Source organism: Ceratotherium simum, chromosome 33, assembly GCF_057802395.1.
Source record: "Ceratotherium simum simum isolate JZ-2026a chromosome 33, ASM5780239v1, whole genome shotgun sequence".
In the NCBI taxonomy this organism is placed as follows: Eukaryota; Metazoa; Chordata; class Mammalia; order Perissodactyla; family Rhinocerotidae; genus Ceratotherium; species Ceratotherium simum.
Genome location: NC_141932.1, coordinates 17,751,828 through 17,770,152, shown reverse-complemented (window position 1 = coordinate 17,770,152; position 18,325 = coordinate 17,751,828). Strand labels below are relative to the sequence as shown.

The following is an 18,325-nucleotide window of genomic DNA, read 5'->3' as shown; positions in this document are numbered from 1 at the left end:
CTGGGGGAGGCCCCGCTGGTTTTTATCTTTGGGCACCACCTACTCACCACGTAGGGACCACAGCTGCTCGGACACCGGAAGAGGACCCAGAGGTCGAGGGTAACGCGAGCCCGAGGGCTTCTGGGAAATGCAGTCCAGCGGCATAGTCACGGAGGAGGGGAGCCCGCGGGTCTGTAGCCTGTGCTCGGAGCGCGCAGGCGCGGGCGTGTGTGGGTCCGCGGCGTTGCAGGAGGTGACCCATGGAGGACGGTGACTTCAGGGGGTCCTGCGTACTGGAGGAGGCGAGTGGACTCTGAGTCCAGGTTGTGGAAGGCGGGGCAGGAGCAGGCGGACTCCAGAGCCTCAAACCTGCGTGCCAGGTTCCTGGGTACGGTCCGCGGTGGTTCCCTGGGTGTGGGCTTTGCGAGGACGGGGACTTGGGTCTTTCGCCCCCCAAGGGGGCACAGCGCCTGGAGTAGCGCCAGCAGCACAGCGGGCGTGAGGGATGCTTTTGATTTAAGGAAAGACTGCTTGGGCGTGTGCAGGTATGTGTGTGTTTTCCTTCTCTGTGACATTGTGGGACCCATTGTATGTCTGTAGCCATGTGTGAGGTTGTGTTTCTTTGGTTTGTTGCGGAGTGTGTTCCTTTGGATGTGAAAATGGTTTGTGTTTTAGATTTTGAGATTATATAAAATTTATTAAGCCTTCTTATCCCCCACCCCGAAATTCCTCGTGCCCAGTAACATGCCTTTCTCTCCACTAAAACCCGAGTCTGGCTGACTTTTGCCCAAGACGCAACCTAGCAGGGCCTACTTGTCCATTAGGCACGGTAGGCAAAGTGCCTGGGGCCCACAGTACTTTTAGGGGCACAAAAAATTCTTTTAAAATCAGAATTAAAAATGAATTTTTAAGTCAAAGAAAATGTTTAAGTCAAGACAACTTATATTAATTTATTATTATTATTATACCAATGCAGTCATAAAATATAATTTTTATTTTATTTTTATGAAGAAGGGGCCCACAAAAGTCATAAGGCTGCCCTGAATCTTAGCCAAATCAAATCAGATTTCAATCCATCTTTATTCCTCTCCAAACTCCCCGTTGGGACTTGTGAAAACACCACACTGTCCATTGATCTTATGTGAAACTGTGTGTAAACTCTGACCTTTCCCCTTGTGAACCCCTTCGTGGCTCCAGGATGGACTGGAATATTTCCTTCTCCAGCTCGATGAGCACCTTGAGAATGAAGTTTGAACACATGTGTTAGGTTCCTAATAAAATTTTCTTTTCCAGACTCTTTGGGAATAGGTAGTAAAATGTTTGACTGCTTTGTGACTCTGTGAAATTCTATAAAATGATGCACTTTTTGAGTCTTATGAGATTGTGATTTGAGATATGAGATTGTATGTTTTTATCTGGAAGTGAGTATGACTGTTAAAATTTATGTGATGTTTTAAAAGATATGCTTTTCTTATGGGTGCATTCTGTGGAGATTGTGAATGTGAATCACTGTGTGAACAAGATTGTTGAGTGAGAAACAGCATGACTTTGAGCCAGATATGTGTGATTTTGACTATATGAATATAAAACCCTGTAACATTACGACTGTGTATATTTGTGAGTGACCACAAGCCTTCTTACCCTTCTCAACAAGGAAATAAAGAGAGGAATGTTGCATCTTCTTGGAGCAATAATTTTAAGATTTGGGTAAAAGGCGATTTGCTATTTATGTGGCAAATCATTTGGATATTTTATATTCAATCAGATAGTTCTTTTTTGTAAGGAAAAGAATACAAATCAACATAGCTTTTCAAATAAGAAAGAATTCAGAGTCACATACTCCGTATGCAAAAGTTTGCAGCTTTTGTGTCCATCTTAGACTCCCAGAGGTAGGCTTCCATTCTCCTATACTGTGAAGGAATTTTTACTGGATAAGTTTGGAAAGCCCTGGGCGAGAGACATAATTTGCCCTTGGAGAGGTAGTTTGGCTTAGAGCAGAGAACTTGGACGAGGGAGTCATGTTCTGAATTCTACGTCAAGCAGCATTGTTACTTCTATTTTCTGGAGAGAAAACTGACTCAGAGAAGGCAGCGTATTTAAGACCATTTAATTTGTCCATCAGAGAACTACTTGCCATACTTCAAATTATAGGTAATTAATACATTGTTATATATATATATATATATATTCCAAAGAAATACAAAATTAGAGTTCTATTTCCTGTATAAGGCCTTATCACTGTTGAAATATGGCAACTTCTAATGGCAGAGTGGTCATTGTTAGTGATAATAGTTCTATCTATGGTGTTCCCATTCTTCACATTGACTTTTTAAATATTTCCTTTCTTTTTTTTTTTTTGGTGAGGAAGATTAGCCCTGAGCTAACATCAGTTGCCAGTCCTCTTGTTTTTGCTGAGGAAGATTGACCCTGGCCTAACATCTGTGCCCATCTTCCTCTACTTTATATGTGGGATGCCTGCCACAGCACGGCTTAATAAGCGGTGTGTAGGTCCGCACCCAGGATCTGAACCTGCAAACCCCAGGCTGCCAAAGTGGAGCGTGTGAACCCAGCCAGTATGCCACGGGGCTGGCCCCTATTTCCTTTCATTTTTAATAAAATATTAAATACTTCAGTATGCATCTCCTAGAAATAAGGATATACATATTTTTAATAAATTCTCAATGGAATTACTGCGACAGAGGTTATATACGTATTTGAGATCATTTCCACAAGAGAACTTTGCAAAAACCAATGAGTAAACAGAGAGATGCAAATCCTAACAACGATTCTAAAGAAAATACTAGACACTGATGTTCATAGTGGCATTATTCGCAATAGCCAAAAAGTGGAAGCAATCCAAGTGTCCACTGATGGAGGAATGGAAAAACAGAGTGTGGCTTATACATACAATGGACTATTATTCAGCCTTAAAAAGGAAGGAAATTCAGATACATGCTATAACATGGAACCTAGAGGACATTATGATAATTCAAATAAGCCAGTCACAAAAAGATAAATACTGTATGATTCCATTTATATGAGGTACCTAAATTGCTCATATTCATAGAGACAGAAAGTAGAATGTTGGTTGCTGGGGGTGTAGGGAGGAGGAATGGGAAGTTACTATTTGATGGATTTAGTTTCAGTTTTGCAAGATGAAAAGAGTTCTGGAGATGGATGGTGGAGATGGTTGCACAAAAATATGAATATATTTAATACCACTGAACTTAAAAATGGTTACATTTAAAAATGGTTAAATGATAAATTTTATGTGTAATTACCAAAATTTAGAAAAATAATAATAAAAACAGAAATGCTAGAAATGAAAAACACTGCGACAGAAATGTAGAATGCCTTTCATGGGATCACCAGTAGACTGGACGTGGCCAAGGAAAGAATCAGTGACCTTGAAGATATGTCAATAGTAACTTTCTAAACTGAAATGAAAAGAGGAAAAAAATGAAAAAAAGAAAAGTAGAATATCCAAAAACTTGGAAACGAATAAAAAATGTGTAATATATATATATGAAATGAGAATGGGGAAGGAGAAGAAAGAGAGAGAGGAGCAGAAAAAAATGTTGAATTAATAATGGCTAAGAATTTTCCACAATTAATGACAGACACCAAACCACAGATCCAGAAAACTTAGGATAAATACCAAAACTACATCTAGGCATATCATATTCAAACTTCAGAAAACCAATGACAGAGAGAAAATCTTAGAAAGAAGCCAGAGGGTGGGGGGTTGCAATTGACCTACAGAGAAGCAAGGATAAAAATTAAATCAGACTTCAGAAAGCATGCAGGCAGGAAGTAAAATGAAAAACATACAAGTGGAGTGAAAAATTTAAAGTGTTGAAAGAAAAAACTCACCAACCTAGAATCCTATATTCAGTGAAATTATTCCTCAAAAGTGAAGGAGAAATAAAGACTTTCTCAAACAAGCAAAAATTGAGGGAATTTGTTGCCAGTAAACCCGGCTTGCAAGAAATGTTAAAACAAATTATTCATATAGAAGTAAAATGATATAGGTCAGAAACTCAGATCTACATGAAGAAAAGATCACTAGAGAAGGAATAAGTGAAGATAAAATTAAATCTTTTGTTTTGCTTCTTATTGATCTAATATATAGCTATTTGTTCAATATAATGATAACAGCAATGTGATGATAGCAGATGAATAAGTGAAATGAATGATAGCGTTGTTATAAGAGATGAAAGAGAGGAATTGGTAATACTCTATTATAAGGTACGTGCACTACTTGCCATTAGATATGATGTTCAGGCTTCCAAACACAAATGTTCAAAACAGCAATATTCATAATAGCCAAAAAGTAGAGACAACCCAAACATGCAGCAACTGATGTGATATATCCATGCAATAGAATATTATTTGATACTAAAAAAGAAATGAAGTACTGATACATATTCCAACATGGATGAACCTTCAAAACATTGTGAAAGAAGCCAGTCACAAAGGATCACATATTGGATGATTCCATTTATATGAAACATCTAGAATATGTAAATCTGTAGAGACAGTAAATAGATTAGTGGTTACTTAGGGCTGGGAATGGGTGATTGGGGGGATGGGAAGAGCTAATGAGTTTGAGACTTTAGATTGTGGTGATGGACGCACAGCTCTGTGAATATACTAAAAACTATTGTGCATTTTAAATGGGTGAAATGTATGGTATGTTAATAATATTGCAATTAAGCTGTTTTAAAAAAATTTATTAAAGAGAAAAAAGAAAATAGAATCGATGAAACCAAAACCTTGTTCTTTGATAAGATCAATAAAATTGACAAATGTATAAGCAGACTGAAAAAGAAAAGAAAGGAGCAGACACAAATTACCAAGACCAAGAATGACAGAGGTTCAATCTGTTCATTACAGATTGAACAGATATTAAAAGAATAATAAGGAAATACTATGTAAAACTTCATGGTAATATATAATCTGACAACTCAGATAAAAAAGGCTCGTTCCTTAAAAGACAAAAACTACCAGAGTATTCAAGAAGAAATAGGTAAACTATGTAGCTGAATATATATTGAAGGAATTGAATTTGTAATTAAAATCCTAACTCTCCTCCACCTCCTGGCTCCCCCCCACAAAAACCTCTAGGCCCAAATGACTTCACTATTTGATAAAGGTCATCTACAAAATACATATAACTTACTAATTACAAATACTGATGCTAATACTAATTACTATTATGAATATTTAATGAAATCTATAAAACACTTATAATTTATAAATTAGTTTAGCAAGGCTATATACAAGATAGCATGTTAATATACAAAATCCAGTTGTATTTTCATTACTGGTAGTACCATTTACAATAGGAACAAATATACAAAATACATAGGAATAAATATAACAAAATATGTGCCAGACCTGTACTCTGAAAAATATTTAAGATCACAGAAAAATTAAAGACAGAAGGAGAAAGATCATTTTCATTTATCAGAAGGCTCTATATTGTTAAGACGCTATTTTTCCCCCAAATTGTCTAGTTTTAACACATTCCCTATCAAGCTCTCATAAGGCTTTCAAAGTAGATGTTAATGAGGTGATTCTAAAAATATTTGGAAATGCAAAGGATGTTGATAGCCAAAATAATTTTGGTGCATTTACACTACTTTCAAGAATTATTGTAAAGATACATTAAATAAGACAGTGTGGTATTTGTGTAAAATAGACATAGATCAATGGAACAGACTAGACTCCAGAAATTAACCCACTAAAAAGATGATCCCTAAATGAAAAACATTGGTAAATTGGACTTCATCAAATTATAAACGTTTGCTCTTCAAAAGAACCTGTTTTTAAAAGATTAAAAGGCAGGCCACTGACTTGTAGTAAACATTAGCAAAACATATGTGATAAAGGTCTTGTAATCAGAATACATAAAGAAGTCTTAAAACTCAATTAAGAGATAAATAACCTAAAAAATGGAATTATTACTTGAACAGAGAGTTCACCAAAAAGATATGCAAATGGCCAATAGTTACATTAAAAGGTGTTCATTAACCATCAGGGACATCCAAATTAAAACCACAATGAGATAGCCCTACACACCCACCAGAATGGCTAAAATTATAGACTGACAACACCAAACGTTGTCTGGAGCGCTTATAAATCTCATATATTTTTGGTGGAGTGTAAAATGTTACAATCATTTTGGAAAAGAGTCTGGCATATTCCTATAAAACTAACGCTGTTTAACACTTACCATGCAAAGGTACCAAGCAATTCAACTCAAATATTTGCTTAAGTGAAAAGTAAATATATATCCCTCCAAAGGCCTGTATGAGATTGCTCATAGCTGCTTTATTTGTAATAGCCCAAACCTGGAAACAGCACAGGTGTCCATCAATAGAAGAATGGATAAACAAAATTGTGGTTTATTCATTCAATGGACTTCTATTCGTCAGTAAAAAGGAATGAACTTAGAATATTTATACAACAACATGGATGAACCTTTATTATATTAGGTGAAAGATACACTGATAAAAAGAGTACATACTCTACAATTCCATTTCTATGAAGTTCTAGAACAGGCAGATATAATCTATGGTGGAAAATAAAGAGAACAGTGGTTATTTCTTTTGGAATTGGAGAGGGGATTGATTAGAAGGGCATGAAACAACTTTCTGGGCTGATAATAATATTCTATATCCTGATAGAGATTTAGTTTATACCAGTGAATGCGTTCATCAAAACTTAGTAAATGTTTACTTTAGATTTGTGTACTTTATTGTATGTAAATTCTACCTCAAAAGAAAATTATTATAAGCAACTATTGAATTCTAGATAATGATATCAATGTGGAAGTATTTAGGGGAAAATTACTATCTGCAATTACTTTGAAATGCTTCAAAAATAAGATATATTGATGGATTGATAGAGAAATGGGTACGTGGATAGATGTGTGAAAAAACTGGTGTAGTAAAATTTTAATGATAGTTTCTAGGCCTCAGGTATATGTGTTCATTATAAAATTCAACTTTTTGCTGTTTGAAAGTGTTCATATTGAAATGTAAGAAAAAAATCAAGGATGGAATATCAGGAGGCTAAGGGCAGTCTCCCCACTGAAAAGTCATTATTCCTTGCCCAATTTCCAGACAGACATAAAGCAATTTTCAGACATGGAATCTTGTAAGTGAAGAAGACACCAGTTTCCAAGGGGGGAGAACCCGACAACATTACAGCAAATGATGGTATGGGAATGGTAAATATTTCCAAACCCTTCCTCAAAGGGATATATGGGCATTTCCTCTGGTAACTGCATACTGGAGAAAGGAATTAAACAACCCTTGGATGCAGGTCTGAGTTGACATTGATCCTCAGAACCCCTCCTATTGCCGTGGGGCATATGGAAGCCTGGTAATAGATGGAGTCCTACCTGAAGTCTAGCTTACATTGGGTTTACTGGGTCCACAAAACCACTTGGTAGTCATTTTTCTGGTCCCCAATCTGAAATCAAAATAAACTACTTTGAAGTTGTCTTGAACCCAACGTTGGATATTTGACTATCATAGTAGGGAAAGCCAAATGGAAACTTCTGAAACTTCTCCCCACCCTAGAAAATATAGTAGATGTAAAACAATATAATTTCCTAGAGGTAAAGACAGAAACTACAGTCCTTTTAAAGAGCTTTAAAAAAGAAAGTAATGGCTGTTTTCCCCCATGTTATCTCCATTTAATTTACCAGCCTGTCCTCTGGAAAAAATAGAACGGGTTTTGAGAAGGACAGTAACCTACTCCAAACTCAATCAAGTTGTACCCCCAGATGAATCCACCCTACCAGATGTCGTATCTTTCTAGAGCTGATTAACATGTTCTCCGGTACGTGGGATGCAACCATTGATTTGAATAAAGTGTACTTTTCCATTCCTATCAGTAAAGAAAGGATCAGAAACAATTCACATGGAATGCACAACAGTATACATTTACAGTTTTGCCACTGCGCTAGGTTAATGATCCTGCCTTTGGTCATAATATAGTCTAAACCGATATGAACCATCTTGATATCCTGAAAATCATCACGTTAATCCTCTAAGTGGATGACATCGTGCTAGTTAGCCCAAAGAAGAAAAATCATTTGGTCCTTTGGAAGCCTGGGTAAGACTTTTGTGCTCTAAAGGATGGGAGTGATTCAGCAATCTGCTACATTAGTAAAATATTTAGGGGTCCAGTGATAAGGGACCTTCTGATATATTTACAAAATAAAGGACAAATTATTACATATTGCAACTCTCTCCTTGAAGCAGAAAACACAATGCCTTTCAGGCTTGTGTTCTGGAAGCTGCATTTTCCACACCTAGGAACGCTGCTACAACACATATCAGATGAATAAAAAAGGTTGCCAGATTTGAGTGAGGCCCAGAACAGGAAAGGACTCTGCAGCAGTTTTAGAATGTGGTGCACGCATAACTTCATCTTAGGGCATAAGACCTAGCAGTGGTGAGTAAAGAAGCCACATGGAGTTTGTGGCAAACCGCACTGGGAGAATCATAACACAGATCCCAAGGGTTCTGGAGAAGCCATCTGCAGTGCAGAATCATATACCTTTTGATAAATAACTCTGGGCATGCTAGTGGAACCTGGTAGAGATGGAGCACCTGACCATGGAACATCAAATGACCATGTGGCTATAGTTGTCCACCGTGAGCTGGGTTTTCTCAGACTCACTAACTCACAACAACCCATTTCAAGATGGAAGTGGTATATCTGGAATTAAGCATGATCAGGACCAGAGTGCACAAGCAAGCTACGTGAGTATGTAACCCAGACTCCATTTCATCCACCACTGTTGCACCAGCCCCTTTCCCTCTGCTTATGTATGTATATATGGCCTCATGAGGAGTCATTTATGACCAGCTGATAGAGGAAGGAGAAAAAAATCCCAAGTTTGATTCATATATGGATCGGTTCAGTATGCAAGCCATAAATAGATGGCTGGCACACTAAAACCCCATTTAGGAGTGGCCTCGAAGGTCAGTGACAAGGGAAAATTCTCCCAGTGGGGTCTGAATTTTATCAGTGTATCTGGTCGTCCACTTGGTGTGAAATGAAAAGTGACCCAAAGTTAGAATATATATAGACTCGTGTAATGGTGCATGGCTTGACAATTGGTAAGATACCTGAAAAGAGCAGATTGGAAGATCAAGGAAAAGGAAGTCTGGGGCAGAAGCATGTGGGGAGACATATGGTAGTAGGCATGAATGTAAAGAACTTTGTGTTTCACGTTAATACCCACCAGAGAGCACCCACTGTGAAAAAGACACTAAACAATTAGGTAGACAAAATGCCTTGGCCAGTTACTATCATCTAGTATTTGTCGTCTCTTTCTTAGTTGTGGCACAATGGTGGCAGGCTACATATGGGCCTAACAACAGTCCACCCCATGCTTCACAAACACCCCCCCCCCAAATCTGCTGCTGTCTCCCCATGCAGACTCCTAAGGATGACAGTGAGAGTGAGCTTCGGTAGAAGAGGGAGCATGCACAGAAAGCAGACCAGGGAGAAACCACAAACTTGAGCAGTAGTGCCTCCTTTGGGAAAACAAGAGAAAGGCTATCAGCAGCTGGCCTTGTGTATTACAGGATCAAGAGAAGACATACAAACTTAAGGGTTCTGCTACAAGAGGTCACAAAAAGCGTGGAGCACGTGTATCCATACAAGGTCTGAGAAAGTCTTAGAATTTTCAGTGTGACTAACAGAAGGTATTTCTCCCCCGAAGGTAGTTAGTAAAGATTGAAGGAGGTGACTGCTACTTCAAATGTAAAGACAGGAAGACAAAACTCCAAGACACATGAAAAATCAAGGAAACATGATATCACCAAAGGATCACAATAATTTTCCAGTAACTGAACCCAAAGACATGGAGATCAATGATTTACCCAATAAAGAATTCAAAAGAGCTTTTTAAAGGAAACTCAATGAGCTACAAGAAAACAAAGAAAGACAAATTCAACAAAATCAGGAAAATGGTACATGAACAAAATAAGACATTTAACAAAAAGAAATCATAAAAAAGAAAATTTGGGGCAGAAAAATTTAATGAATGAAGTGAAAAATTAATAAAAAGCATCAAAAGCAGAATCAACCAAACAGAAGAAAGAACATGTGAATTAGAAGAAGGGAACTTTGAAGTTAACTAATTAGAGGATAACAACAAAAAAAAAAGAATGAAAAAGAGTGAAGAAAGCCTATGGGATCTATGGGACACCATCAAAAGAACCAATGTGAGAATTATTGGAGTTCCAGAAGGAGAAGTGAGGGAGAAATGGGCAGAAATCATTTAAAGGAATAATGTCTAAGAACTTCCCAAACCTGGGGAGTGATTCAGACATCCAAGTTCATGAAACTAATAGGTCACCCCATAATTTCAATCCAAAATGATATTCTCCAAGACACATGATAATGAAACTGTCAAAAATGAAAGACATTAGGCACATGTGTGTGGTGATGGATTGTAATTAGTATTTGTGTGGTGAACATGAGGTAATTTATGCAGAAATAGAAGTATAATGATGTACACCTGAAATTTTTACAATGTTATAAACCAATGTGACTGCAATAAAATTAAAAATAATACAAAATTTTTTTTCAAAAATCAAAGACAAAGAGAATTCTAAAAGCAGCAAGAGAAAAGAAGATTGTAACCTACAAAGGAACCACCATTAAGCTATCAGTGGATTTCTCAGTAGAAACCTTACAAGCCAGGAAAGTGAGATGATGTATTAAAAGATGATATCAGAGAGTCAAAGATGATGTATTCAGAGTACTGAAAGAAAAAAATTGCCAACCAAGAATACTTCAAAGGCAGTGCTATCCTTCAAGAATAAAGGAGAAATAAAGGCTTTCCCTTTAGACAAAGGGAAATAAATAAAGACAATCCAAAGCTGGGGGAATTCATCACCACTAGACCTGCTTTACCAGAAATGCTGAAAGGAGTTCTTCAAGCTGAAATGAAAAAATGCTAATTAGTAACATGATAACATATGAAAATATACAACATACTGGTAAAGATAAATATACAGCCAAATTTAGAATATCCTAATACTATAATATGGTAGTGTATTAACTACTTAACTATAGTGTACAAGTTACAGGATGAGAGTATTAAAAATAACTATAGCTATAATAATTTGTTAATAGATACACAATATAAAAAGAGATAAATTGTGACCAAAGCATAAAAGCCAGGGGAGTTTTTATATGTGATCAAAGTCAAGTTGTTATCGGCATAAAATAGGTTGTTATATCTATAAGACATTTTATGTAATCCTCATCATAACCACAAGGTGAAAACCTATGGTATATTAACAAGAGATAAGTAGAAGGAAATCAGAGCATACCACTACAATTCACAAAGGATGGCAGCAAGAGAAGAAGAAAGGAACAAGGGAACTGTAAAACAGCCAGAAAACAATTAATAATATGGCATTGCTAAGTCCTTATCTATCAATAATTACTCTAAATGTAAATGGATTGAGTTCTCCAATTAGAAGGCATAGAGTGCTTAGATGGATTAAAAAAGTAAGACCTGAGACAGCCCTGATGGCCTAATGGTTAAAGTTCGGTGCTCTCACCACTTTGGCAGCCCAGCTTCACTTCCCAGTTGCAGAACCACACCACCCGTCTGTCAGTTGCCATGCTGTGGCAGCAGCTCCCATAGAAGAACTAGAAGAACTTACAACTAGGATATACAACCATGCACTGAGGCTTTGGGGAGGAAAAAAAAAAAAAGAGGAAGATTGGCAATAGATATTAGCTCAGGGAAAATCTTACCCTGCCAAAAAAAAAAAAAAATGACCCAACTATATGCTGCCTACAAGAGACTCACTTCAGCTTTAAGGACACACAGAGGCTCAAAGTCAAGGAATCCAAAAAGATATTGCACGCAAGTGGAAACCAAAAGAGAACAGGGTTAGCTATACTTACATCAGACAAAATAGATTTTAAGGCAAAAAATGTTAATAAGAGACAAAGATGGTCATTATATAATGAAAAGCAATTAATTCATCAAGAAGATATAGCAATTGTAAATATATATGCACTCAACATTGGAGCACCTAAATATTTTAAGGAAATACTAACAGATCTGAAGGGAGAAATAGACAACACTACAATAATAGTTAATATAATAATAGTAAGGGAATTCAGTACCCCACTTTCAACAATGGATAGATCATCCAGACAGAAAAGAAACAAGGAAATATTGGAATTGAGCCATACTTTAGACAAATGGACCTAAGAGACATATACAGAACAACCCATGCAACAGCAGCAGAATACACATTCTTGTCAAGTGGACCCAGAACATCCTCCAGGATACATCATATGATAGGCCACAAAACAAATTTTAGCAAATTTAAGAAGATGAAATCATATCAAGTGTCTTTTCCAAACATAATGGTATGAAACTAGAAATCAATAACAAGAGGAAAGCTGGAAAATTTACAAATATGTGGAAATTAAACAAAAACTCCTGAACAACCAATGGGTCAAAGAAGAAATTAAAAAATACCTTAAAACAATGAAAATGGAAACACAACATACTAAAATCTATGAGATGCTACAAAAACAGTTCTAAGAAGTTTATAGTGATACATGCCTACATTAAGAAAAAGGAAAGATCTCAAATAAACAACTGAACTTCACACCTCAAGGAACTAGAAAAAGAAGAACAAACTAAGCCTGAAGTTAGCAGAAGGAAGGAAATAACAAAGATCAGAGCAGAAATAAATGAAATAGAGAACAGAAAAGCAATAGAAAAGATCAATGAAACTAAGCTTTTTTTTGAAAAGATAAACAAAATTGACAAACCTTTAGCTAGCCTAAGAAAAAAAGAGATGACTCAAATAAATAAAATCAGAAATGAAAGAGGAGAAGATACAAAGGATATACATAGGATCATGAGTGACTACTATGAACAAGTATATGCCAACAAATTGGATAACCAATAAGAAATGAATCATTTCCTAGAAACATACAACCTTCCAAGACTGAATCATGAAGAAATAGAAAATCTGTACAGACCAATAATGAATAAGGAGATTGAAGCAATAATCAAAAACCTCCAAACTCAGAAAATCTCAAGACCAGATGGTTTCACTGGTGAAGCCTACCAAACATTTAAAGAATTAACATCAATCCTTTTCAAACTCTTCCAAAAATTGAAGAGAAGAACACTCCCAAACTCATTTTACAAGGCCAGCATTACCTTGATACCAAAGTCAGAGAAGGACACTATAAGAAAAGAAAACTACAGACCAATATCCCTCATGAATGTTGATGCAAATATTCTCAGCAAAATATTAGCAAACTGAGTTCAACAGCACATTAAAAGGATCGTACATCATGACCAAGTGGAATTTATCCCTGGGATGCAAGGATCATTCAACATATACAAATCAATAAATGTGATACACCACATTAATAGAATGAAAGATAAAAATCATATGATCATCTCAACAGATGCGGAAGACAAATCCAACATCCTTTCATGATAAAAACTCTCAACAAATCAGGTATAGGAGATACATAATAGAGGACATATATGACAAACAGGTAACATTATACTCAATGGTGAAAGATTGAAAACTTTTCCTCTAAGATTAAGAAGAAGCCAAAGGTGCCCACTCTCACCACTCATATTCAATATAGTTCTGGAAGTAATAACCAGAGCAATCAGGCAAGAAAAAGAAATAAAAGGCATCCAAGTCAGAGAAGAAGAAGTAAAATTGTCTTTGCTTGCAGGTGATATGATCTTATATATAGAAAATCCTTAAGACTCCACACAAAAACTGTTAGATCTAAGCAATGAATTCAGTAAAGTTGCAGGGTACAAAATCACCATACAGAAATCAATTGTATTTCTATACACTGACAATGAAATATCTGAAAAGGAAATAAATAAAACAATCTCATTCACAATAGCGTAAAAAACAATAAAATATTTAGTAATAATTTAACCAAGGAAGTGAAATATCTGTACACTGAAAACTACAAAACTTTGATGAAAGAAATTGAAGAAGACAGAAACAAAATGTTAAGATATCCTGTGTTCATGGACCAACAGAATTAATATTGTTAAAATGTCCATACTACCCAACGCCATCTATAAATTCAATGCAATTCCTATCAAAATTTCAATGGCATTTTTCACAGAAATAGAAAAAGAACCCTAAAATTTATATAGAACCACAAAAGACCCTGAACAGCCAAAGCAATCTTGAGAAAGAAGAGCTGGAGACATCACACTTCTTGATTTCAAACTATATTACAAAGCTATAGTAATCAAAGCAGTATGGTACTGGCATAAAAACAGACACATAGAAGAATGGAACAGAAAAGAGAGCTCAGAAATAAACCCATGCATATATGGTCAATTAATTTATGACAAAGATGCCAAGAATATACAATGGAGACAGGATAGTCTCCTCAATAAATGGTGTTGGGAAACCTGGGTAACCACATGCAGAAAAATTAAATTGGACCCCTGTCTTACACTACTCACAAAAATTAGCTTGAAATGAATTAAAAACTTAAACATAAGACCTGAATTGGTAAAACTCCTAGTAGAAAACAGGGAAAAAGCTCGTTGACATTAGCGTTGTCAATGATGTTTTGGATATGACACCAAAAGCACAAGCAACAAAAGCAAAAATCAGTAAGTAGGACTACACCAAACTAAAAAACTTCTGCACAGCAAAAGAAACATTCAACAAAATGAAAAGGTAACCTACAGAATGGAAGAAAACATTTGCAACACATATATCTGATAAGGGGTTAATATATAAAATATATAAAGAAGTTCATACAAGGCAATAGCAAAAAAAAAAAAAAAAAAGATCTGATTAAAAATGAGCAGAGGAATTGTGTAGACATTTTTCCAAAGAAGATGTAGAAATGGCTAACAGATACATGAAAAGATGGTCAACATCACTAATCATCAGGGAAATACAAATCAAAATTGCAATAAGATGTCACTTTATATCTGTTAGAATGGCTATCATCAAAAAGATGAAAGATAACAAGTAGGTGGGGATGTGGAGAAAAGAGAACCCCTGTATCCTGTTGATAGGAATGTAAATTGGTACAGCTATTATGGAAAACAGCATGGAGTTTCCTCAAAAAGTTAAAAATAGAACTACCATATGATCCAGCAATCCCACTTCTGGGTGTATATCCAAAGGAAATGAAAACAGGATCGCAAAGAGATATCTGCACTCTCATGTTTATTGCAGCATTATTCACAATAGCTAAGATATGGACACAACCTAAGTGTCCATCGATGGATGAATAGACAAAGAAGATGTGGTATATATAAAGAAGGAAATAGATAAAGAAGGAAATCCTGCCATTTGCAACAACATGGTTGGACCCTAAAGGTATTATGCTAAGTGAAATAAGTCAGATAGAGAAAGACCAATACTGTGTGATATCAGTTTTTTTTCATAATTTTATTTATTTATTTATTTTTCCCCCAAAGCCCAAGTAGATAGTTGTATGTCATAGCTGCACATCCTTCTAGTTGCTGTATGTGGGACGCGGCCTCAGCATGGCCGGAGAAGCGGTGCGTCGGTGCGCGCCCAGGATCCGAACCCCGGGCCGCCAGCAGTGGAGCGCACGCACTTAACTGCTAAGCCACGGGGCCGGCCCGTGTGTGATATCATTAATATATGGAGTCTAAAAAAACTGAACTTGTAGAAGCAGAGAGTAGAGTGGTGGTTACTAGGGGTTGTGGGGTGGGGAAAATGGGCGATATGTTGGTCAAAGAGTACAAACTCCCAGTTAGAAGATAAATAAGTTCTTGGCATCTAATGTGCAGCATTGTGATTATAGTTAACAATAATGTATTATATACTTGAAAGTTGTCAAGAGAGTAGATCTTGAATGTTCTCACCACAAAAAAGAAATGGTAATTATGTGACATGACGGAGGTGTGTTAGCTAATGCTACAGTGGTAATCATTTTGCAATGTATAAGTGTATCAAATCAACACATTGTACACCTTAAACTTATACAGTATTATATGTCAGTCATATCTCAATAAAGCTGGGGGAAAATAGGCTAAAGATTTGAACAAACTCTTAATAATTACATAAATGGCCATTAAGCACATGAAAAGATGATCAACATCTTTTGTCATCAGGAAAATGCAAACTAAAACCGCAAAAGTTACCACTACACACCCACCAGAATGACTAAAATTAAAAAGTGACAGGGGCCGGCCCCGTGGCTTAGCGGTTAAGTGCACACACTCCACTACTGGCGGCCCGGGGTTCGGATCCCGGGCGCACACTGACACACTGCTTGTCTGGCCATGCTGAGGCCACGTCCCACATACAGCAACTAGAAGGATGTGCAACTATGACATACAACTATCTACTGGGGCTTTGGGGAAAAAAAAACCAAGGAGGATTGGCAATAGATGTTAGCTCAGAGCCGGTCTTCCTCAGCAAAAAGAGGAGGATTAGCATGGATGTTAGCTCAGGGCTGATCTTCCTCATAAAAAAAAAAAAGTGACAATACCAAGTGTTGGTGAGGTTGTGGAGCAACTGGAACTTTCATACATTTTGGTGGAAATATGAAATTACAGCCCCTTTGGAAAATATTTTGGCAATTTCTTATAAAGTTAAACATATAAGAAGAGGGAGGAATTACAAAGGAGTATGAGGAGACTTTTGGGGATACTGGAGATGTTTGACTGTGTTATGGTTTCACAGTTGTATCCATATGTTAAGATTCATCTAATTATATGCTTTATTGGCAGTTTATTGTACATCAATTATGCTTTAATAATGCTATAAAATATAATTATAATATGACCTAGCAGGCACACTCCTAGTTATTTGCCTAGAGAAATGAAAACTTATGGACACATAAATCCTTATGTAGGAATGGTCACATCAGCTATATTTGTAATAGCCAAATTTGGAAACATTCCCGATGTTCATCAAGAAATGAATGGATTAACAAATTGTGATATATCCATACAATTGAAAAGTACTCAACAATAAGAAGGAATGATACACACAACGTGAATCACTCTCACAAACATTATGCTGTGTCAAAAAAAGCTGACACATCAGAGTACCTACATATTGTATAATTCCATTTGTATGAAATTCTCACAGGAAAAATTAATCTTTATTGACAGAAAGCAGATTAGTAGTTGGGGCTTGGGGTGGGGCAAAGTGCTACAAAAGGGCTTAAGCGAACTTTTTGGCATGATGGAAATTTCTATATCTTGAGTGTAGGGGTACTTATACAAGTGTACCCATTTGTCAAACTCACTGAACTTTATACTTAAAATAGACGTGTTTTATTTTATGTAAATTATACTTCAATAAAGTTGGTTTAAAAAATAAAATATTACCAATACCACTACCACTAATAGTCTTAGTGTTAAAGGAATTTGAGTTGGTAATGCTCAATGACATCTTCAGTGCTAATCCTAGGATAAGCAAGGCTATTTTTCATTTTTTTAAATTTTTATTTATTTTTTATTTATTTTTTCCCCCAAAGCCCCAGTAGATAGTTGTGTGTCATAGCTGCACATCCTTCCAGTTGCTGTATGTGGGATGCGGCCTCAGCATGGCGGGAGAAGCGGTGTGTCGGTGCGCGCCCGGGATCCAAACCCGGGCCACCAGCAGCTGAGCGTGCACACTTAACCGCTAAGCCATGGGGCCGGCCCCGCAAGGCTATTTTTCAAATCAGAATGAAAGGCAATAAAATTTCTCAGCTCTCATATAGACTCATTTATAGGAGAAATTTGTATATGGTAGTGGTCCTTAGATTTGCATTCTTTGGGAGAGAGAAACATCCATAGGTCACAAGAAGGCATGTGTCTCAGACATGTAAACCTAAGCTGATTGTAGGACTGCTAGGATTATAGCAGAAGTCACTGGCTCTTCAGCTGTTCTAATGCTATAGTGGCATCTGGGGTTTGCTTTGGGGAATGAAGTGTGGGTATTGTTCACTAACCAAGAAATATGTCAGGAAGATCTCTTACCATTGTTATCTTTCTAAATGATGATAATTGAAGATGCTCTACAGAGCTAATTTCATAGACACCTAAATTCAATAGAGATAATACAAGCTTTCAGGAACTGGGGGTGAAAATAATAGACCCAAATGATGTCTTAAAAACAGCAAGCACAAAAGGTACAGAAACTCACTATTTTCTTTGTTAAAGCAGGAAGACCTTCAGCGATGGATGAGGTGCCTTCCCATAGATGGATATGATGTGGATCTCCAAATGTGAGATTCCTTGGACTACAGGGAGTTGTGCAGCTTGAACTCAACTTATTCCATCTGTCAC

At 36.6% G+C, this 18,325-nt stretch overlaps 1 protein-coding gene across 1 annotated transcript in view; it reads left to right on the top strand.

The window, feature by feature from the left end:
* The first annotated feature begins 242 nt into the window (after positions 1–242).
* ZNF45 (zinc finger protein 45) overlaps positions 243–18,325 on the top strand; it is a 44,580-nt gene continuing 26,497 nt past the window's right edge. The window contains exon 1 of the mRNA XM_087421626.1: positions 243–367. The gene's annotated coding sequence lies outside the window, so the exon portion shown is untranslated. The remainder of the gene's footprint in view (positions 368–18,325) is intronic.